Source organism: Sciurus carolinensis, chromosome 12 (assembly GCF_902686445.1).
Source record: "Sciurus carolinensis chromosome 12, mSciCar1.2, whole genome shotgun sequence".
NCBI classification, from domain to species: domain Eukaryota; kingdom Metazoa; phylum Chordata; class Mammalia; order Rodentia; family Sciuridae; genus Sciurus; species Sciurus carolinensis.
Window position 1 is genome coordinate 101,791,576 of NC_062224.1, and position 24,809 is coordinate 101,816,384.

The 24,809-nt window shown below is 43.1% G+C and overlaps 1 protein-coding gene across 1 annotated transcript in view; it reads right to left on the reverse strand.

The window, feature by feature from the left end:
* C12H1orf21 (chromosome 12 C1orf21 homolog) overlaps positions 1-23,386 on the reverse strand; it is a 220,764-nt gene extending 197,378 nt beyond the window's left edge. Inside the window, exon 1 of the mRNA XM_047520488.1 lies at positions 23,027-23,386. The gene's annotated coding sequence lies outside the window, so the exon portion shown is untranslated. The remainder of the gene's footprint in view (positions 1-23,026) is intronic.
* Between the last annotated feature and the right edge of the window lie 1,423 nt (positions 23,387-24,809).

The following is a 24,809-nucleotide window of genomic DNA, read 5'->3' on the forward strand; positions in this document are numbered from 1 at the left end:
AACTGGAGATCTTGGGATCCTCCTGGCTCAGCCTCCCCAGTAGCTGGGGTCCACAGGGTTGCGCCACCAAGTCCAGCCACAGACTACCTCTAATATCATAAGGAAGAGTCTTACAGACTGTACTCTGGATCCAAGCCTAGGTGTCCATCAATGGATGAATAAATAAAGAAAATGTGGTATATATACACAATGGAGTTCTATTCAGTCATAAAGAAGAATGAAATTGTGTCACTTACAGGTAAATGGATGGAACTTGAAAACATTATGTTAACTCTCATATGTAGAAACTATAGAGGAAAAAAAAATAGAAAGGTTAGGGGAGGGAGCTCATAAAAATCAAAGGAAGTTCAGTAGAGTAGAGGAAAGGGACCAGGGGAGGGAGAAGGGGAGGAAAAGGGGAAATACTGGGGAATGACTGGCCAAATTCTATTGTTATATTGTATACAAAATTCCACCATGATATGCAACCATAATGCATCAACAAAAAATACAGAAAAAATCTTCTTCCAGGTTCATCTGTTGGATCTATATGCTCCTTTTGTTTTGACTTCTGTGTCTTTTCTTCAAGAAACAAGCAAGTAGGGCTAGGGCTGTAGCTCAGTGGCAGAGCACTTGCCCAGCACGTATGAGGCACTGGGTTCAATCCCTAGCACCACATAAAAATAAACAAAATAAAGGCATTCTGTTCATTTACAACTACAAAATTTTTTTTTTTAAAAAAGAAAGAAGAGAAACGAGTAATTAAATAAAACCTAGACACTGCTTCCCCTCTCTGGGCTCCCTACAGGATGCGAACCATCTGCCAGAACTTCCCAAGCGTGGAGAGGTACCCATACTACCCTGAGTCTATAACCTACACCTTCAAGTTCACATTCCTCATGCAAGACCTACCACTGGCCTATGACCAGCACTGAGAGGTGACCTAACCTGGCCTTTGACAACGCCTGAGAGGTGGCTTACCCTGGCCTTAACAGGGGGTGGCAAGCCCATGTTCCATTAAGTAGGAATTAAACATGGCTTTACTGTTTTCTAAGAAAATCCTCACTGGATCTCACAGGAATGTTTTTTAAAAGTGTGGGTTGAGGAAATAAAAGAACTAAATTAAAAACAATAGAAATGTAAAAACCACCCAAAGACAATATTCTCCACAGAATCCATCACATTAGAGGCTGGGGATGTGATTCAGTGGTACAGGACTTGCTTGGCATGTGTGAGGCCCTGGGTTCAACCTCTAGCACTGAAAAAGAAAAGAAAGAGGAAGAAGAGGAAGAGGAAAAAGGAGAAGAAGAAGAACATGTCGATGAAGAAGAAGAAGAAGAAGAAGAAGAAAGGAGAAAGTACCATCATTTTAAACAGTCATCTAAGTCATCTGCACCTCTATAATAAAGCAAGACAGAAGTAGACTACAAAGCCTTTTCCTCCGTTCTCTTTGGGATTTTATTAGATGATGAACAACCTTATCAAAGAATTTCTAAATATACAATCATCTTGCATAATTTTAGGTATCCCAGCGACATCATTAGCACACCAGGAGAATATCAAACAAGGCTGTATCTCACATCCGGTCCAGAACCCTGTGAGGCAAACTTAGTAGATAGAAGATAAATTCTGGCTTATGATAGAACAAAGAGAAGCTGATGGTTTCTGAAGAAAATGAACAGAACCAACTCTTTAATTACGTTCACTTAAGGGAAAGACAGCCCTGAACATTCTAATTTGAAAACAGCACAGGAAGTTGCTCTGTAGCCACACTCTACTGCAAAGAATAAATAAATTGACTTGTTTCACAATCATTAATAAGGGAGCAACATCCTCTAGCCTACCAGCATTAGAGCCCTCTACAGCTCAGATAAGCCAGCAGGTTTTACAAAGCTGTTTAAAGACCAAACCTGGAAACTAGATGAAATCACAAGGGTTTTTGCATTTGATCACAAACTTTCCCTTCTGTCACCTACATTCATATTTAAACAAAGACACATGAGCGGTAAAATACAAAGAACCAGCCAGCATCCTGGTGCACGCCTGTAATCCCAGCAACACAGAAGGCTGAGGCAGGAGAATTCCAAGTTCTCAGTCAGAGTCAGCAACTTATCGAGGCCCTAAACAACTTAGCAAGACCCTTTCTCAAAATAACAAATAAAAAGGGCTGGGGATGTGGCTTGGTGGTATAGCACCCCTGGGTTCAAAAAAAAAAAAAAAAATCAAAGAGGCATTTTTGTCTAAATCAGAAATATTTCTTTTCAATATAGGGGTTTTGGGGTTGCCTGCGAGAAGCAGGCTGATGCAGAGGTTTAGGAAACAAATGTTTTTGGCAAATTAGCCTTTCAATACATCAGATAAAATAGACCCAAAGGCTGTATTAGAAAAAGATCTGAAAACTGACTACCAGTTCCTGTTCAATGCCATCATAAATCATGACCTTTATCCAAGTAAAGTTTATTGTTATTCATTTCAGTTTACGCAAATATGTCCACCTGGAAACATACTGGCTCTCACGGTTGTTTCAACACCACATACCAGACCAAGGTCACATTTATATGTCCTGTGCTATTACAAATTTGGTCAAACTCACTCACCATCTCCAAAAGTTAGAATGAAAGCATAAAATCCAAGATATCTCCCTGAAACACATCCTGTATTTCAGCATAACCTAAATTCTAACTACTCCAAACATGTTTACCAAGGTAACTATCAGGACATGGCCTCCAGAGCTGTTATTTCCTAAACAGAAAAACTAGTCCACAGATCTTCTATATAATATTTTTTTCCTTTTATTGACTAAAATAAATAAAAAGAACCTTGCAGTATATTTACCAGATACTATTTTAAAAACATCTGATCAGATGCTTTATTTCCATTCACATCGAAAAATAAATTTCCTACTGTCCCTATAGCTTCTTCTCCATAGAACATGCTAATACATCACTTTTATTTCTCATGTTTGCCAATTTTTCATACTTTATCCCTATTCTGTTGTATTTCTTTCCTTGCCATTACACAAATTTATATTAAAGTCTGGATTCTCTTTCTTTGCGTAGCTACTCAGCCGTGCTGCTAGGGAGGGGACATAAATAAGAGCTAGGCCAACTGGAAATAGCTTAGGACAGTAACTCACTGAGATGGGAAGTGACAGTGAATATCCAGAGCCCCTGGAGTCACAACACTGAATTCAATTCAGCATGGATTTGTTGAGACCATGAACCAGGCAGGATGGGAGGTGGAGAATGAGCTTCAAAGACGGGGCAAAGCATGCAGAGCAAGGTCCTTCTCTGTAAGAAATTAACGGGTGCCCGACAAGGAGTTGGTAATTCATGACCAAGAGTTCTTCTTGGGAGGCTGGGGCAGGAGGATCAAGAGTTCAAAGCCAGCCTTGGCAACTTATCGAGGCCTTATGCCTCTTTGCAAGACCCTGTCTCAAAATAAAACATAAAAAGGGCTGGAGCTGGGCTCAATGGTAAAGCACTCCTGGGTTCAATCCCCAGTAGCGAAAAAAAAAAAAAAATTTAAAAAGAGTTCTACTCTGTGACCATTATGTTCTTTCTGTTTTAACTCACCAAGATTTTCCATTACAAATCCCTTTACTCTAGTAAGCCACCTAAGACAGTACTGGTGCTGAAAATCTACCTGTGGGTCACTTTCCGCAGACATCCCCCCAACCTCCAATCCACATTATACACCCTGCAAATTTCCATCGATACCTTAATTCATTTACTCCCCTGATACTGTGAGGTGATTTCTTCCTACAAAAGGTAAAGATCAGAATCCACTCCAGTATCTGAAGAACTTCCTACCAAGAAAAAACAACCTATTTCTGGGTCCCTCGGCTGTACCTCAAGCAGAAACTAGAGCAAGACCCTACGTTAGCCGCCTGCTAGCCAAGATCATCCAACACTAAGGAAAAAACTTTTCTTTGAAAACTGAGTAAGAATGAAAAAGAATAGTGCTGAGCAGGAGACGAAAGAGTTGGAAACTACCCATATTTTGCCTTCTCTGCAAAAATAACTAGTGGTAGAAAGAATGTTGACATCCAAACCCACCTGTCAGAGGTCACCGTGAGAATAGCTATGTGACAGAGGCGCGGCCTTTGTTCTAAACTTTTCTGAGGGACCATTGTCAAGACTCAATGAAAGGACCCTGACTGGCCATTCTTGTTATGTGTGAGACTTCATCAGATTGGGAAGCAAGAGAAGTGGTGGGGAAACCTGACCAGCCTTCCAACTGCTTTTTCAAATGTCAGACTATTCCCAAAGGATGGCAGAGCCTTAGGAGGATCCAGATGCTCATCAACTATTCCCATTTCCAAGGGTCAATCAGGAATTTCACACTCCTCACAACCACCTAACACAAATTTAAAAAATTCCTCCTTGATGGTGAACATTTCAACTGATAGCTCCATTGAGCCTAGCTTCAGGCCCTAGCAAATGATTCAAATGACAATCCTTTGTTGATATGGACTCAACATAATGAATGATGAATGAAAAATAAAATCAAAGCCACAAGACAACCAGAGGGGGGAAGGGGTCTTTGCGGGTAGGGTGTGCTCCAGGCACAAGCCTTCCAATCGCGGGGTGGCCGCTGCAGCCCTAATTCACTTATCTTTGCTGTTCATTCAGCTGTCCGTCTAGTTAATTAAAAGTAATGTTTCCATCAGGCTTTATGTTTGATTTGCAAATGAACCACCGTCAATAAAAATAAACTGTCCCCCACTGTGATGTAATAATACAACACTTACACACGTCCCAGTTTTAATACAGCAATTTGAATGTTTTGCTAAGTGTACTGAGTCATCTACCTACTCAACAAGGTGATACCAAATCCCTATAATTTCCATTTAGGACATTTTTCTTATTCCAAGGTGCCTAATCTCAGTACTATTGAGTTATTAATTCCCCAACTGCTCTATTTTGTGTCCATCATCTGAGATAACGAAGTTAGAGACCATGCTAATAAAAAGTGCAAATAAAAACCCAGACTCCCCGCGCCCAGCAGATGGTTTCTGACCACCCCCACCCCTCCACCATGGAAGGTTATGGTTTTCCTCCCCTCTGTACCAATTAGTCCTATTACGGTGAAATTTGTAAGTCCAAGCAGTGCAAAAACTAAACCCCACGTCCTCTTCAAACTGTTCCCTGTCTGTCATGACTAGCAGCATAATCAAGATAGGTAGGTAGATAGGATTTTTTTATATTTGATAAAAGAAAGATAAATTAGTATGTCAAATATAATATTTACTTGGCACCCCAATAGCCATGAATGATGTGCTAGAGACCTGACACATTTCCTTAAATGCTTCTGTCCCCGTTACCCCCCCTTCCTACAAAAGGCATGCTTCACAGGTAAACAGCGAAGAGATTTCCTAAAACCATCAAAATAACCCAAGATAATGTATTTTATTTGCTTCAGGAGGAAACAGTGTTTGTGGATTTCTGGACTAAAATGTTCTCCTTTGCTTAACACATGTCTATACTCCACTAAGTAGATATGGCAGAGTTCAGATGTCACGGTGCAGCTGGGGGTCATGCAGCTTCAAAAGAAAATCCTACCTGCGAGAGTCTCTGAGTTTTTCAAATTAAATGCAACCAGACAAATGTAGTATATTCATTCAATTATGGTAAAGACCATTTAGATACCTATTTCATTTCCACGCCCCCTCATTTTAGACATGTAAAATGTTATCGCTGCTGTTAGATCCACATCAAAGACTCAACTACATAGAGAATGGGGGTTAGGGTCCACGTGCAGAGGGAAACACGTCCAAATTTAGAGCTTGGCCTCCCCCAGATTCCCTGCCCCTCCTCACCCGTGCATGAGGCTGGCCCGTCAAAGCACCACGAAGAGACAGAGAAGGTCCAGGTCCTTCCTGAACAGCCCTTTAAAGGAGCAACCAGGAAAAAACACTGTGAACTCACTTCTGTACATCCCAAGGTGGTCTTCAGGCTGTGTGGAGACAGGGCACTCATTCCGTTGCAGTCCCCAGTGATTCTGATCCTCCACAGTACTGAACAGGTAACCTGCCGCATCTTCTAATACAAATTCTATTTTCCAAAGAACATTACTTGGTCATAAACATCAAGGTTTCCTTTCCTTCTCCTCCAAGGACATTTCTCCCCCGCCCTCACTCTAATTGTGATTGACATTTAAGACCTAAAGAACAGTCCCCAAGTTGTTAATACATGATCTAACCAGGTAGCCAAGACCGATCCCAGTGCACTTCAGTTCTGGATACACTCATTTACTTCCTCGCTCATCACAGGAATTTATCTGACTCTCTAAATGAAAATCTGGTTCATTTTTTTATTGGGTAGTCTGAGACAGGCTGATAAAGTGAATAATCACAACACAGGGCTGGGGTTGTGGCTCAGTGGCAGAGCGCTTGCCTGGCATGTGGGAGGCACTGGGTTTGATTCTCAGCACCACATATAAATAAATGAATAAAATAAAGGTCCATCAACAACTGAAAAATTTTTTTTAAAAATCAAAACACATGTGAAGAGATTTGATCTTCAGACAGAGCGTCATCAAACTTTCATCTGAGATGACACAATGAGGGGTAGGGGATGCAGCTCAATGGTGAAGGGCTTGCCTAGCATGTGTGAAGCCCAGGGTTCCGGTCCCAGCATCACAAAAGGAAAAAAAAAATGAAAAGAAAAGAAATTATACCATGAGAAAGTATTTCCCTCAACATCTGAACCTGGAGCAAACCTGGCAGAGACTCAAACATAATGAAAATAGGAGGAATATATAAAGATGGTTTCAGAGTTATTATAAAACTCTCCTCTTGGGCATGGAGTGAAACACAAAGACCCACAGATTAAAAGATCAGAAGGGACATTTACCATTTCTCTCTTACACTGACCTCCTTTTGATTAGAAAATCTTTTTTTTTTTTTTTGGCTTTGGTGGTGCTGGGGATGGAACACAGGGCCTTGCACAAGCTTAGCAGATGCTCTCCCTGAGCCCAGCCCCAGCCTCCAGACCGGCTTTACTATCCCTTTCACTCCCTGGAAGCAGCAAGCCCAGGGTGCCCAGGCAAAGAGGCGGAGTAGCTTTAGGAAATTCTGCCAGTCCGAAGCTGGAGGTGCACAATGCAAAGAGGAATGGACAGAGACCCCAGCAGCTCCTCTGTGATTTCCACCTAACTGGTGGAAGTCACGGTTCTGTGTAAATGGTTCCCTAGCAACCAAATGCTCATTTGCATACTTCCCACCCCATCTCTTCTATCAGCTGCATTTTCTGGTGAAAATATCAGGAGAAGGAAGGGTTGGTAGGAACGGGGGAACTGTGGAGATAAACATCTGCAACTACAAAGCAAAATAAGAATTATCAGTGCTGGGTCTGATTTTTTAAAAACCTGCTAAATAATGACACAGATAAAAGAGGGGAATAAATGTAATTAGCTATTATAATCTGGGATACACAGGTTACCCTTTGAGAACCAAGACACAACAAGAAGTATAAAGTCTGACAAGCTGGAGAAATAGACACATATAATCTTAATGCAAAATGGGAAACCAAGAGAGGCTTTGGTGATCAGGCTAATCTTGAGGCTACAAAACTAGGAACAGCTTCATACCAGGAAACAAAGAAACAGAAACCCAGGCAAGTTTCCCACAGCCCAGTGAATCAAATTCTTTAAGGCCTACAAATCTATAAAAGTCAGAGGCATAGAGAACAACCACCTAATGGTACTACAGAGAAGCAAGCTGAAAACTTGTGTTAAAAACTCACTGAGACACGGCAAGAACTGCCCCGAAATAGTCAGGGATTTCCCTCTCTGAAATTTAAGAGTAGAAACAAAACTTTCTGGGATGGGCCTCGACTGAGCAAAGGGATAAATCAACCTCTGAAGTTCTTAACAAGATGCTCTGGAACAGAATTTATGACATGGGCTTTGGGGCCAGATTGAAATCCCATGATGTACTTTCTATGTGAGTCTGGACATGTTGCTTATTTTCTCTGAGTATCAATTTAATCTGTATGAGGAACACTATGCCTAATTGTTCATAGGACTATTTTCCAGATTAATGAGTTATCTGGTATGTAATATCTGCATAAAAAGCATGTTCTTCAAAAGTCTTCTCTCACTAAATAAAGTTTAAAATTGGCCATGATGAAGCCAGATGTGGTGGCACATGCTTGTAATCCCAGCAACTAGGGAGGCTGAGGCAGGAGGAGTACAAGTTTGAGGTCAGCCTCAGCACTCAGTGAGGCCATAAACGATTAGTGAGATCCTGTCTCAAAATAAAAAATAGAAAAGGGTTCAGTAGTAAAGCACCCTGGGTTCAATCCCTTTTACCAAAAATTGGCCATGATGCTATTCTCTGGAAGTGGTATACAAAAAAAGAAACTTAGTATCAAAGTACCCACAAATCTATGTATCTACCTCCTCATGTAATACTCACTTAAGTGTGCACATTACATAACAAATTTCCTGTTGCTTGGCATAGACACTAAAAGCAAATTCTTCTCTTCAGTCTTCCATATGACCAATTAAAAAGTTACTGCTGCTAAATAAGAAACAAAAAGAACCAGTGTTTCATACCTGCCAGGAGTTTTTCTCAAGCAGAAATTTAATTATTTGAGTTCTGGTTGGCCTATTCCTGTGTCTAGATTTTTGTTACTGTTTTATTTCTTTTGTTAGGAAATAACCGCATGATACACATATACCTTCATATATAAGAGCAAAATGAATATCTATGCACCCACCTACAGATCATCACAAGTACCTTTGAAGTTTCATGTGGATCCCTTCCAAGCACAATTTACCCTTCCCGCTAGTATTTACTATCCTGCACTTTATTTCAATCATTCCCTTGTTTTTCTAAGTAGTCTTCTCATAAGTGAATAATACATTGCTTTATTTTAGCATTATTTGAATTTTACATAAATGGAATCCTACTGCATTCATAATTCTTCTATCTTGCTTTTCCCCTCAACATTCTGAAACTCAAAAGCATGATGCTGAGTGGAAAAGCAAGACAGAAGAATAATCCAGCTGTGTCCTACACAGCTGTGGGTTACTCTCACTACGCTTTAGGATGAATGTAGCACGGTGTCCTCATTCAATGTATCACTGATAGACACGTAGGCTGCTTCAAGTGTCTTGCTATTAGGAACGGCTCTGCTTCCTCTGTTCACCCTCACACACGTGAGAGTTTCTCTACACTCTTACACGACCCAACTCACATGAAAAAATTATAATATTTGCATGGTAAACAGAGTTATTAGAGAAAAACACTCCCACCCCAGTCTTACCTGCTCTACCAAGACCATGCCCTGCCACGCTGATGGCTAAGGGGATCAGGGGACCATTTTACAAAGCATTCCAAGCCTCTTTCCAACACACTGCACCGATTTCTAATGTCGCCAGCACCGGATGCATATTCCTTTTGTTCCACGTCCTTGCCAGTCGCCTGAGATTGACAGGTTTGCCAATCTGGTAGACAAGAGATGGTATCTCACCATGAATGGTTATAAAATTCAAACATATTATACAGTTCTGTGATTAAAACAGCAGGGCAGTGGAGCATGAAGGGACAGAACTAAATAGAAAATGCAAAAATACAGCTGATTACTTATGGAAATTAATTCTATAATGAAGCACATCTCAAATCAGTGGGTAAAGATGGACTTTTAAATAATAGGTTTGTGAAACCCAGATAATCATGTGGAAAAAAGATAACTAGATCCATTTTTGGTACCATACATCAAAATAATGTCATAGGTTTAAATACTAATGATAAAACCACACAAGTTCTAAAGAAAATATGAGTGACTCTACCTATCACTATGCTCTCCAAAATGGTGGCCACTATCCAAAGGTGGCAAATGTGATTGAGGAATTGAATATCATCTCATTTAACTTCAAACTGAAATTGAAAACCTGATAACCTGGGTACTGCAAAACTTTTAAGTACACTTGGAACAACTTGGTTATGTGAATTACTCTTCTTCAACTGTAAATCTGTGAAAACTAAATACAGATAAAGTATTTAAAACAAAAGTTTAGTGACCAGATTGAGGTATGTCGAAAGTTAAAACACACATTAGTTCTTAAAAATTTACTTTGGGGGCTGGGGCTGTAGCTTAGTGGCACAGCACTTGCCTAGCATGTGTGAGGCACTGGGTTCAATCCTTAGCACTGCATAAAAATAAACGTATAAAATAAAGGCATTCTGTTCATCTACAACTACAAAAAACAAAAATTAAAAAAAATTTACTTTGGAAAACAAAGTAAAATTATCTCAATTCCTTTCAAATACTGATTACTTACTGAAATAATACTTTTAATATACTGGGTTAAATAAAATATATTATTACAATTAACTTCACCTGTTTCTTTTTACTTTTTTAAATGTAGTTATTGAAAATGCATGCATATGGTCTGAATTATATTTATGTTGGACAGTGCTGTTCTACAACCTGGAAGTAAGGAAATTTTTTCAAACAAACTCAAATCCATGAGGCAATTAAAGACATAAAACTGACTACACCAAAGGAAATAATTTATATAACAAACAAACAAAAGCATAATTGGAAAAGATTATGAACTGAAAAAAAGTTCATCAAATATTAGGAATAATTTCCCTATAAGGAGACAATTCACAAAAAAAAAAGAAAAGCAAATGATCTAAAAACATAAGAAAAAGGGTTCAAGTCAATTCATGAAAGATACAAATTAAAGTTGCCTGAGTATCATTTCTCACTATTTAGATGGCAAAGACATAGAGGTTTCACACCATATCCCCTATTGGTGAGGGTCCAAAAACACTAAATGTAAACATCCATTTATGTGAAATAAATATTTTGCAAGTTTTAAATAAATTTTATTACAGTATAATGTTTATAATTGTTCTAATTTAATCTCTTACTATATCTAATTAGTAAGTTAAATTTTACCATAGTATGAACATATAGGAAAAGAAACTGTGTTTACAGGATTTAGTACTACCTGCAGTTTCCCACTTCCACTTGGGGTCTTGGAACGTATCCCCTGAGGATAGGAAGGGACTACCATATCTAGCAACACTGAAATGCATTTATTCTCTGATCCAGTGATTCCACTTCTAGGAAACTCTTGCAAAGATAAATTGGCACCAACATAAATATTCACAAGGCTATTCATTACACACTGTTAGTTCAGCTATGCATCCAGTTCAGTTCAGGTTTTAGTTTCATTTGCAAATAAACCCCCCAGTAAAAATAAACCACTCCCTACTACAAAGTAAAATCAAAACCCTAAAAACAACCATGTAGCCAAATAAATAACTTAGATACATTTACACAACAGAAATTTTGCAGCTGTAAAATGCAGTGAGAAAATTCCATACATGGCTCCAAAGTGATCTAAAAAATATGTTGTTTAAAGCAAAAGGGAAGATGTACAACTACAGTCTGCTACCTCTTTTCTAAGAGGAGAAAAATAAAGATGCTTGTTACATTTAATAGAAACAGTATGCAAAATGCACATATGTTTATATACATGCGTAACTTCTTACACAAATGCATACATAAAAACATACATATACACATACACAAGCTTATATCTGTATCTCAATAAATAGATATGAATACATATAATTCTGTCTACTGAAAAGACCTAGAAATAATGACCAGCCCAGAGGCAATGAGAGCCCCTAACACATGGACTTTGGTCTCTAAATACCATTTAGCACTACAAAGATCTAGGGTAGATAAAGTACAAGATAAGTCTGAAATAGCCTGAATTTCCTGAATAACAAACCAGAAAGTAAAGAAGCTATCAAAGTCCATTATACTCTAACAGATTCAGAAACCAATTTAAAGAGCATCCCGCTGACCAAAGACAATTTGAGCTTCAAAGGAAATAAGGGAAAGGAATTGAAACACATAAATTGTGTTAAAATCTACACATTCGTAATGATACTTAAAGACAACAAAAAGTGCCTCGTTGGTTTTATTTGGAGAATACTAGAATATCAACTTATCATTCTGGTGGTGCTTAAAACTGAGGGAAGAAAACCAAGCCTTAACCTTTCTACACAAACAATAACTCAAGGTAACCTACTAATTGGTGTGATTAAGCTGACAAATGTAGAAGGGATAAGAGAATATCAGGATTTTATAACCCTCACTGAAATGATAGTGCTCACCAATGGTTTCTAAGGTCCTGGGACAACTTCACTGTGGGAAATCGGGCTGACAATACCTGAATCCAGTGATCAGTCTTAACTTCCCAAAAGAGGTTGTCTGTCCACATATGCAGGGGTGATACAAAGGAACATACATAGCCCTTCCTACCATGGACTTTTACCCAAGAATCCAAACAAGCTTCCAATTCAGGTCAACTACTAGATTATAGTAAATATAAGAAACACCAGAAAACAAAAGAAGAAGCAATCAGCAAACTACACAATGCAGGAAATCCTATAAGACAAATGGCTGCTTCTTCCACAAACTGCTACGGAAGAAAAGGAAAAGGGAAAAATACAAAATGGAAGACAGAAGACATCTCTCACGTGTGGGAATTGTTCAGCTCCTGAATTTGACAAAGTAATCATTAAAAAACAATTGCGAGACAATCAAGGAAATCTGCTTCCTGACAGGATATTTGACATGAAGGAATTATTGTTTTAAAATTTTAGACATGATAATGATATTATGGTTATCTTAAAAGAAATGAGTCCTCATCTTTTAGACATATAATCTATTATGCAAAGAGAAGATGATACAATGTCTGTGACTTGCTCCAGAAAGATCCAGTAGGTAAGAGGAAGTTAGGGGATGGGGAGCAGAATTGGCCCAGAGTAGCTGATCATTAAAAGCTTTCTGGAGAGCAAAAGAGGCTAGATTCCTATTTCAGCACCACCACTTATCAGCCATGAGACCTTGGTGAAGGTCCTAAACACAATGACCCTCTAAGTAGTTGTTGTAACTAGTGTTATGTACTTAGCACACAGTACCTGAGCACAGAGTAAGCACTCAACACATGTTAGCCTCTATTATTACTGTTTTCAATTTTTGTCCTTGTTATTCAAGATCACCAAGCTGGAGGTGGAAGAACTGGGATAGAATCTGTTGAACCCCTAGCCTCTATACCATGAAGTCTCCCACACCTCTACGGCTGAGACTGCCAGTGGAGACTGAGAACAAGGAAAGATGATTCTCTGCAACAGACTTCCCGATTTATACTACAAACCTGTAATGACACTGCTTCTCAACCTCCACTTCTGGAATCAGACAATTAACCATCCTTTGTTATAAATTTGAAACTTAATGTGTCGTTACGGTTGATGGCTATTCATCTGCTGGGATGTAAATACCCATGTTTTTTTTTATCCCCTTATAAATCAATACACACACTCATAAATTCACAATGATTAAACACTGTGCTATTTCATTACCCTCCCAAAACACTGCTCCAAATTTTAACTACCTCAGGTGCTGGCATAAATTATATAAGACTAACTCAGATTTCAAACATGCAAAACTAACAAAGTGATAAAACATCAAATTTTTCATGCACCATAAGTGAATACAACATCACAATGCTAAGCAGTCATGCAGTCTTTTAAACAGCAAGGAAATACCTGGAATCCTTCAATACAAGGTAAAGATTTCCACCTCTATTAGTAACAGCCATTAAATCCTGAGGAAACCTCTTCAGTATTATTTTATTTCTCATGCAAGAATTCCAAGCACATGCAAGAGCCTGGTCCTCTTTCTTTCCTGACATACCACCCTGGCCTGGTTCTCCTGCCTGAGGCCCTGCACCTTTCAAATTCCATCACCGTCCTTTTCTATCCGGCATCTTACTGGGTGGGGTTTCAGGAATTCACTGATCAGCCCTCTTCCATATACTTCCCTGGGTGATCTCATGCTGACCCACAATGGTGACCCCACATTTTGAAAAACTTTGATTCATTCACTCATCTGCACTCCATTGTTGTGATGGGTGTCCTTCTGAATTAAGAGAATTTAAAAAGAGGTAAAAATCTTACCAAGATTAATGATAATCCAAGAATCACAGAAATGAAAGTGCAGTTACAGTACTAGGACGCGAGTGCAGGGGAGAGGCGGTGGTGCAGCAAGAGGGACCTGAGCTCACAGTGGAAATCAGATGATCCCTGAGGAAATGATGGCGGAGCTGAAATCAAACTCATGACTCCATCCCAACCCTCCCCTCTGAAATCCACCCAGAATTTCACTTACCTAGTGGGTATCTCCATCTAAGAGAATACACACACCAAAACTCAACATTATTTCAAACTGACTTAATAACCACTCCCCCCACCCAATGCCAGGATCACCCACTTCCATAGGATCCAACCTGAAATTTGGCAATTATCCTTTACCCCGTTTGTCACTCTGAGTAATGCCCAATTTTACTGAGACCTACCGATCCTGCTTCCTAAATTCTCCTCCTAAGTGCTTCCGTTCTCCACTTGAAGTCATTAACGCAGCTCTCGGCATGGCCTACCAAGTTGGTACTAGAATTCACTGATCTGTCTCTGTCCCTATTCCAGTCTCTTAACTACACTCATGAAAGAGTCATCTGTGGGAAAACTATCTTTCTTCTTTATAATCTTTCAACACCTTCCATTGCACATAAATATGTTTTTTTCTTTCTTTCCTTTTTTTTTTTTTGGGGGGGGGGAGTCACTGGTAATTTTAACCCAGGGGTACTTTACCACTAATCCACATCCCCAGATTTTTTTTATTTTTTAATTTTGAGACAGGGTCTTACTAAGTTGCATAGGGCCTCACTAAATTGCTGAGGCTGGCCTTGAACTTGGGATCCTCCTGCCTTAGTCTTCCAAATCTCTGGGATTACAGGCATGTGTGACCGCACCCAGTCCATTGCTTGTATTTTGAGCAAACATAAAACCCTAAAATATGACCTAAAGGCCTTGCGTGGTTCATCAGCCTCATCTCCACGGTTCTCCATCACACTTGGGAAGTCGAGCTACACTGCTCTATATCCACATAGTGTGCTTCTGCTGAAATGCCCGACTACATCTTCCCTCTGCCCCCAAACCTCATATCCCCAAATGCCAATGTACAAACTGACCTACAATTCCACAGTAAAATGAGAAAAGAAAGCTCTCAAACCAATGTTGGTCCCCCAATATTTCTGGAAATGTAATCAGTAGCCCAGACGACTCCTGTGTAGCTTTCGAGAGCCAAATACCTCCTTCTTTGGAGCCTTCTATGACTTCTCAATGCTGGGGAACCATATAATTTATTGCCCAATCTGGGACTCTCTTGAAATTATAGGGGTACTATGATTAACTATTTGGACAGTGGGAATAAACCAAGACTGCCCCAGGGAAACTGGGGTGCTGGCCCACCTCTAGGCAGAGCTGGGTATTTTTCTATCCCAGCTCCCAAAGCACCTCTGTCTATTCATGATACATCATGTGTTCACATGTCAACTCCCCTGCTTGTCTGCACCAAAGCAGGGCCGGGCCTTGTTATCTCTGTATCTCCAGCATCTCTGCAGTGCTAGGCACCGAGATGGCACAAAGCGTCATCAACAAAAGTAAATGTTTGTTCAATAAACCATCTGAGCTAATAAGAAAGATTAGGTGCCTTAACCTTGACCAACGATTTTTTTTTTTAATTCCCATTATCTTTTCTCCATCCAGACTATACTTCCTCTTTTAATTAAAGAGAGATGTATATGGAAGCAAGGTTTCCACAGAAAAATCCCAAGTCTCATATCAGCAACTGTCAATCAACCAATAGCTACTTATTCAGCACAATCAACTCTTCAGGCTTAGAGAAAAGATAGAAGAGTTTACATTTGATTGGGGTCAAAGAGTCTATAAATGATGGTCTGGGGGGCAGCTCAGCGGTACAGCCTTTGCCTAGCATGCACAGGGCCCTGGGTTCGGCCCCCCACACTTGCACAAAAAGAAGTATATATGTGAAAAACAAAATGAAATAAAAAAGATGAAATAAACCTCATAGGAATTCATGGAAGGAAGAGAGAACCCACTCTTACAGCAGACAAAGGGTTCCTTGGAAGAGATGGGATTTGAACTGAGACTTGAGAAATTGCTTCAACCTCCAGAGAAACAACAGAAAGGCGACATCCCAAGATAAGACAGGGTGGGTGTTGGGGAGACCCCAAAGGTAAGCATAAGATTTGTTTTGGGAGTTGGATCTTGACCATCATGGATTCCTGGCACAAAAGTCAGAACACCTGAATTTTCAGCAAATATGAAGCAACTGAGGGAGGTTCCTGGTTTGTCAATTCCTTCATCAAAATAGTGTCTGCCTGAGATACGGAATGAAGCCTGTGCTGCTTATTCCTTTAGAACCTGTTAATTATAAGAACTATTACAAAACCATCTCAGGAAAAATTGCTTTTTTGGCAGAATTTAAAAAAAAAAAAAAAAAAAAAGTGTTCAAGTCACAAACCCTCGGCATGTATGAACTGTCTGCTCTCCAGAAAGCTCCCTGCAAACCCAGCTGCAGCATCTCCTTCCTCTACCCTGGGCCTTTCCACCCTCTCGTGATAGAAACGGGAGTGTGAATCTAGGGGCTGTATCATGCACGCAGACCCCCTTGTCAACTTTGGGCTTCAGGGAGAAGCTGTTAGGAGGGGCTGTAGCACACATGGCACCACCTAAGTTGTAGCTGAGGCTGTCACTTACCACTTAAATCTGTGACAGCCAATATAAAGAAAGTCCCCATATCCTACTGAAATCTATCCACTTTTCAGACCTCTTTCCCTATCCAGTTCTAACCAGCAAAGTCATAAGTCACCAAGGGAAGTGGCCTAGGTCTTAACATACAGTTTAACAATGAACTGAAACTACAGTAATACCCACCACAATCAACTAGAACCGGTTTCATTTAAAATTTTAAAAAAAAAAAAAAAAAGGGAATTTGGCAGGGTGCAGTGGCAATTGCCTATAATCCCAGTGACTAGGGAGGCAGGCTGAAGCAGGAGGCTCATAAGTTAGAGGCCAGCCTCAGCAACTTAGCAAGGCCCTGTCTCAAAATAAAAAATAAACAGGACTGGGGTTGTAGCTCAGTGATGGAGTGCCCTGAGATTCAATCCCCAGTATTACAGTCGGAAAAAAGAAGAAAGACGAGAAAGAGAGAGAGAGAGAAAGAGAAGTTTTACTTCTACCATCATCTCCCTGCTTTTACCTAAAGCATCTTCTTCCAAAAGCCCTGAAGCACTCAGGATATTGCACAATCCACGTGAGATCTACTTTTGAAGTGCAGTTTTCTAAAAAGGCCAATCCACATTCACATACGATAAGTTAATGAGGTGTGTTCTCCAGTAGCAATCCTGTTTACCACTCCCCCCTCCCACCACCACTAACCTGACTAATAAGGTCAAATAGGCTACAAACGTATAGGGGAAATCAACAAAGTTAGATCTTAGCTAAAGAATCTTTACTTGCCATAAATGTGTCCTTGTGAGCTTATAAAATTTTTATGGACAGCAGTAAAACCACAACAATGAGGAGGAAAAAAGGTGATTCAAGTTACGGTAATATTTATCTAACTAAAAGGGAAAAAGAAGGTAATGAAGATGATACTAAATATACCGTTCCACTTTAGTGATTAGCAAGGAGAATCTGGCATGCAATGCAGCTTTTGAACGGTGTTATTATGAAAAGCTCAGAAATGCTTTCCAAGATTTGTTGTCCAAATCTTTAAAAATAACAATAATCATCATGATATTTCCTTTATCTATTATCCAACAGAGGATGTAAGAGCTAAGTGAAGAACCAAAGCACTTCAGCTATTATTAAATGGCTTAAGAGGCTTAAAAAGTCAGCAATATAACCCAGTGGAATCAAAAGTGAAAACTAAGGCAGAGAGGTCCCCGAGCTGGGGGGTGCTCTGATTCCACTCCCACCCCCAGAAGGTATAAAGTATGTGACCCGTCAATTCACGAATGCCATAAACACATCTGCTGAGATGGCGGGAGCCGGGGAGACAGGCAGAGGCAGGTATGTGCTGGAAGATCTGAGGCTTGATGGGGAGAAGTGGGTGGGAGGATCGAGGGAGGAGGTGCGGGGCAAAGTAGGACAGCAGCCGGCAGAGGGGCCCCGAGGGCAGAAGGGAGAAGCGGGCTGGAAGCAGGAAGTCTACCTTGGACAAACAGGTGGGAGGAGTCGGAGAGAAAGTGAGTTGGAGATGGGGTTGCAATGCATCAACAGCTCACCAGGCACAGGAGACTCACATCTTGCGGGCTTAAGTGTGGTGGCAGGATAAGAAGCAGGAGGGATGTAGGGATGAAAACAGGTGGGACTGGAAAACATGAAAAAGCTTCAGAAAGAATAGGAAGGTGGAAGCGGTATTTGGCAGGAGCAAGACATCAAGTCAGCCCCAGAGAGGGAAGAAATTTCCAAGAGAGCCACAGCGGGCTAGGGGCCTGAGGGAGCTCCAGGAACCAGGCAGGGCTGCTCTTTCCTTCTTCCAAGTCACTTTAGAGGGAGCAGCAGCGAATGCAATACCTCAAGAGCTGGGCTACCCGAGCTTGCCGGGATGTCTCCACCACCAAAGAGACCCCAGCATGGAAAATCCTGAATGCTATGACTGCAGTCAAGTGTCAGATGAGACAGGGACAAAAAAGGACCCTGAGAACCATAAGGCACCCTCTAATATGAGGTACCGTTATCCACTGAGCCCCTGACAAACAAGACAGAGCCACAGCCACTACCATGAGGAAATGAGTATCTGTCGAATAGGGAATTGTGTGTATTCCAAGTGAAGATGTCCCCCACCTCAACTAGGAATACCAGTTATCTGACAGAACATCGCCTTCGATGTTTACTTACTTGTCAAAGATGTTTCAACATTTAAAAACCTACCTGAGGCGTAATATGGAACTCTTAATAAACCATCACACAGGTTTATTAAAATTTATGTCTGCGTCTAATGTATGTCTCCAAGGTTTTGACACATTACAGGTCTTAACTAATTAGGTTAATTCCTTCAATCTGATCTCTCGCCCAGTGACTTCCAAGTGCTAAGTTGTGTGCCGGCTGCTATGGGGGCTGCTAAGACCAGCAGACCATCCTGCCATCCAGCAGCCTGGCCCATCAGGCTTCTCAGCTCCCTTTTCAGACAGGGGCAGCGGCATGTCCTTCCACACGTGAAGGGAGAATGCGACCTCACATTAGGTGACCAGCCCCAAACCTAGGACATGCATTTTCCAGCAAGATATTTAATAAGAAAGTACAGAAGCGTCTTAATACCTGGAGACTGCAGACTCTGTGTGTTCCCTTCTGTGTCTACCTGGCCCAGCGGACGTCCAACTACTCCTGTCCAAATTGCATAACCACATAATGTCATGTTGTTTCTTGTTGCAACTGTAACTTGTAAAATTAAACTTCAGAACTGAGATAGTCAGGCTAAATAATTGCCTACTTTAAAATATGGATATATATAATTTACATGCCATGTCAGATAAGCTCCTGAATTATGATCTCTGAAAGTCAAAACTGTCACCATTTTGTAAAATACAGCTTCACTGTCGCAATTCTTCCTGCACTCAAGCCCTGGTTTGCAGTTTTCTAAGCACTATTTTATACTATCTATTGAAAGTTGCTTTCCCTGTTTTAACAAGAATCTATTTAAACACAACTTTTCTTCCCCCATGCTGTGGGGCTTTAAAATTGAAACTCAAAGAACTGTGAAATGACCAAAAAAAAAATGCATTTATTTGCTATAAACATATTAATAAACAATGCGTCCTCACATCTATAGAGTCTCCTGTAACCCTCCACTCAGATTGGGAAGGAGGCTTCATTAGATCTGTTTTCAAAATAATATCTTCCAGATTTCTGCATTTTCAGGAAACTAAGTTTCATGAAATATATGAGCAAGTTCCTATTTGTAAGATATATGAGTTGATTTACATAATCAATATGCTCCTGAAAAGTTGAGGGCAAATCAATTTTTACATATGAACTATTTTCACACTTTTTTTTTTTTTTTTTTTTGGTGGTGCTGGGGATTGAACCCAGAGCCTTGTGAATGGGAGAGGCAAGCATTCTACCAACTGAGCCACATCCCCAGCCCCTGAACTATTTTCATGTAAAGTGGCATTATGAGCCCAACCTTCGCCTCCAACTGATAGGCAGCAATGTACCACACAGAGGGCTCGCTGGAGCGCCGCTGGTTCAGCCACGTGCACATCCTCATCCCTAACTCTCTGATGAGTCTGATTTCATTCCACCATGGGGAGGTCCAGAATTAAACAGTTTAAACCATATAAAACAAGCAGTGCCCACAGTCTGAGATGTCAGCCAAACAGCAAGAGGGTAAATACATTGAAGGCACACAAAGCAACGCCACCCCTCCCACCTTTCCGTGTGGTTCTAACAAGTTGGAGAAAAACAAAGTACGGTCTCCAAAGACAATGAGGTTTGGATAATTTCTCCATTAATTAGCAATCTCCTTCTAAGGTCTCCCTCCAGAATTATGGTCATATTCTCTTCCTTGGGGCCATTCTCAAAGAAGAGCTAGAAGGAAACTGAACGACTGACAACCCCAAGACCTGTGCATTTAAATGTGTATGCCAGAAAAGGTACTTCGTAGGGGCGCAAGTGATATGGACAGATTCAGATGAAGCCTGGGATACTCAGCCCATTTAGGACCCTATGGGAGTAAGTCTCCTCCCCTCTCCTGCCCTGATGGGAGGAATGGTAACACTCCCTGTCCCAGCCTCTGATGTCTCCTCTGACAAAAAAAATCCAATAGAAGGGGGCCTCAAAGAGGCTGGAACATGATGCTCTCCTGGTCCCAAATTCATCACAGTGCTGAGACATCAGCAACCGGCAAATGATGCTCATAATGGTACAAACCACCCTCTGGCTCTGTACAGTATTGTAATCAATCACAACAAATAGCAATAATTAATGGGCAAGCTCTCGATTTATACCCTGTGCTTCTTCAAGAAGCCCAGACCACCTCTGACAGTGGCCAGGTGGGAGAGGGATGAATTCCTTACTCATCTAGAAAACAGAATCACCACTTCTCTCAACTCACAGTGAAATTGAGCCAGCCCCGGAGAAGGAAGCTAGAACCTCCACAGGCCGTTCAGGATGAACTTTTTACCCTGGAGGATATGAGTCCTCTCTACCACCCAAGGCCATAATTGGGGGAAACACACCCCAGATGAGATAGGCGTCTAGACAGAATGGGCGCCTCACCCCTCCTGGAGCATCCACCAATCAGAGGGTCCCCTTGACTCTGTTGCTTTCCCAGCAGCCATCTAGAGCAGTTCTCTGCTGGGTCTGCACAGCAGGAAACGTTAAGGGAGATTACATTTCAATGCTGCATTTGTGATCCATGAAGTGCTAGTCCCAGCATCAGTATAATGCTATAAATACACTCAGTTGTTCTATCACACTGGCACTTCCTACTTTATAAGCAGCAAAACAAAAATAGGTGATCAAATCCAAATTAATTTCCATGTCTGATCAACAGCATTTCTAAACAGTCAACACAGAACATGTTCTTACTGATCATAAAATCCAGCTCTAGAAGTATAAAAAAGGGGAGGAAAAAAAACCCAAATTCAGCATCTTGAACCAAAAGACCCTCAGAAACATCTTCTTCCCCCATTGGAGCTGAAGTGCTCAGGCCCACTCCACCCACGTTTTTTCCTATCCTGGTACATCCCAATTTTACCAAAATGAAAGGTTATTCTCATTAGGTGGAAGGTGAGTCCAACCCCTGGAAGAGGAAGGTTCCCTACAAATGTCTGTGTAATGAGCTTGTCATTTCCCCAAATGGCCTAAAAGGAAAAAAAAAAAAAAAAAAGAAAAGAAAAAAAAAGTACTGCATGGAATCTCTGGTGTGTCAGCCCCCTCCCAAGTCTGAGTCAGAGAGTAAGTGTCTTCGCTGAGGTTTGGGTTGATCAGGGCGTACCACTTTCAGAGTTGCTCCAGTAACTGAACTTATGGCTGTCTTCCAGCCAGAGAACATAAGCTCTATCTATTTTAAAACAATTTTCCTACCCCACATGCATGGAGGTATCTCATAGGCTGTCAACTTCCTATTGGAAATAAATCACTTCTCTCTCAAACTGGCCTTGCCATCTCAGGATTAATGCGTGTTTATGTGGGTATATTTTTATCTTTGACCATGCAACTCTTGGAGCAAAGAAAGCCACCCCAAATTTTACCAAGATGCCTGAGCCATTCACAGCTTTAGAAAAGAAATGAATGGGTGAGAGCCCTTGAGCCCAGGGACTCCTCTCACACAAACAGTAAGTGGGGAAGGAAAAAAAAAATCCCTCTGGAGAGAGGGGGAGGGCAGGGTGGATGATAGGGAAGGACATTAACCAGCAGAGCAAAGGCAGCCGCGGCGGCCGCACTTCGCAAACTGCCTGCAGAGGGGAGTGAAATCTGTTCCGTGCACAATAACCAAGCACCCTCCGGCTGCTCGAACGGGCACGAATGATAAATACACCGAAGGAGGCGAACATGCACCGAAACGAGCCACCCCGAAAAGGTCAAAACTTCAGAAACCCTGGGAATCCCACCACCCACATAAATACATCAGTGGTTGCGAGCAAGAGAAGGGACTTGGATACTTAGCAAAGGATCTAAATTTTGTTTTTGCTTCCCAGCTCTGGCTTGCAAAGTACAGCGCTTCCAGGCAAAGCTGGAGAGGAGCAGGAAGGCTGAGGGCGGCAGGGGTGCGGGGGGTGCGGGTGGGGAGGGAGGGGTGTCTAACACCAGCCACCCAGGCCTCGGTGTGACGAAAGTCGTCAGCAGCCCCAACCGCATCCCAGCCCCTCCACCCCGGCAAGCAGACGCCCCCTGCAGCTCCCCCACCCTGGCTTCCGTCCCTTGCAGCAGCCCCACCAGCCCCGCACCAGCAGCAGCCCGGGCCCGGGCACCGCGCCGGCAGCGCCACGACCGCGGTTCCCATCCCTTCCGCGCGGCAGACACCCCGCAGGCCTCCCTCCCAGCCCACCCGGGGATGCCCGGGGAGCCGAGCCCGGGAGGGCTGCGCGACAACTCCCCCCGCCCCGGGGCTGCCTGGCGATGGCTCCCGCTTACCTTGGGCGCTCGCGGGGGGGCTGAAGGTGCAAGCCTCCCGCCCCCCGCCCGTGCCTCCTCGCTCTTTTCTTCCTCCCTCCTCCTCCTCTTCCTCCTCCTCCCCACAGTGTGTCCGGGTCTCCCCCTCCTCCCCGCTGCTTGGAGTAACAGCAGAACACCCCGAAGCCGGGCCCGCGTGCGTGCGTGCAGGAGGCGGCGGCGCGCGGCCAGCTCTCCAGTAACTGAGCGCGGCGCGCGGCTCCCAAGTAAAGTGTGAAAGAAGCGGTGGCCGCGGCGGCCGCGGCAAGGATCGTCCCCCCGGGAGTGGGCAGGGAGCGAGCGGGAGCTGGCTGGGAGCGAGCGAGGGAGGGGACCGGGAAGGAGGAGGGAGGGGACCTCCTCGCCCAGTCACTCACTCGAGGGGCGGGGGCAGCCAGACACTCCCCCGCCGCCAGTCCCTCCCCGCGCCCGACTCCCGCGCGCGTCCTGCTCCCCTCCCCCGGGGAGGGGCCTGCGGAGGCCGCCCGGGCGCGGCGCACTGGGGAGGCAGGGCCCGGGCGCGGGCTCGGGGGCCGCCGGGTTGCAGGGAGGGAGTGGGCGCGCGCGTGTGTGTGTGTGTGAGTGTGTGTGTGTGTGTGTGTGCGCGCGCGCGCGTGTGTGTGTGTGCTTGCGCGCGCCCGCGCGGGAAGGCCAACCGGAGGGGAGACCCGGACTGCAAAGCTGCGTCCCTCTAGTCTTTCTGGGCCTGTCACTCGGAGGGTGGCGTGGGAGCCCAGGGACCGCTCGAGAGCCCGCGCGGGCCCAGCTCTGCGGGGATCCGGGCCCAGCGCGGGGCTGTGTCCGCCGGCAGCAGACGGAGGAAGGCTGGGCATCCTCGGCCTGCGCGCGGCCCCTCCCCTCCCAGGCTAGGCTGGACCTGCGGGCGCAGCCAGCCTCCCGGGCCCCGCCACCCTGCCCCGGAGCTGCGGCGCCTGCATGATGAATGAAGCACCGGCGACTGGGTGGAAGCTTCGCTGGGAGGCAAGACCGATGCCCCGCACCCTTCTCCCCTCCCTGGCCTCCTAGGACCCAAGGGCTGGAGCCGCGCCTGCTGGGGGTTGGTTTAGGGTCCAAAACGATCACCGTCCACCACTTCATCCGTCCAGTTCTTTGCGGCACCTTACAGAAGGTCAGCCCATTTCCTACCCTCTTGGAAAACGCGTTTTTCTCCTCTTCCCGGCATTCTGGGTGTTTGATGTGAGCACTGAATTGATCTCCCTACACTGATAGCCTGGATGTCTTTTGTGCGGCTACCCCGCGCTTCACTGCTCCTTCATTGCCTTAGACACGCGAGGAATGTCAGGCCCCCAGAGTGAGGACACCCCAGAAAACAATAGAGGCAAAAGATCCTCCCAGGGCCTTGCGGATTACACACAAACTGAACCGTTTCCCACGTTTGGCCAAGATGAAGTTGAAAATGGAAAGAGACACAGCAGTGACAGTGATGAGACACTTAATTGAAAAGCAGATTCATAATTCAGCTTAATGAAATGAGTTAGTAATCACCCATTCATGTCTAGGAAATCGGCTTTTCCTTAAAAATGGTTTTCCCCTTTTCCAGCTTTTTATCGGGCTAAAAGGTTAGTAACACATTGTTCCTGGAATTCAACTTGGATATTCTTTATTATTATTATCCATATTCTACTTTGTTTTTTCTTTGTAACCCAAATTCTTTGTAGTCTGGCCACTTGAAAAGGAGTGGTTAAGAGGGGACAGTAGACAAATTTGGGTCTCAGTCAGGGCCTGGCAACCGCCATCCCTGTTT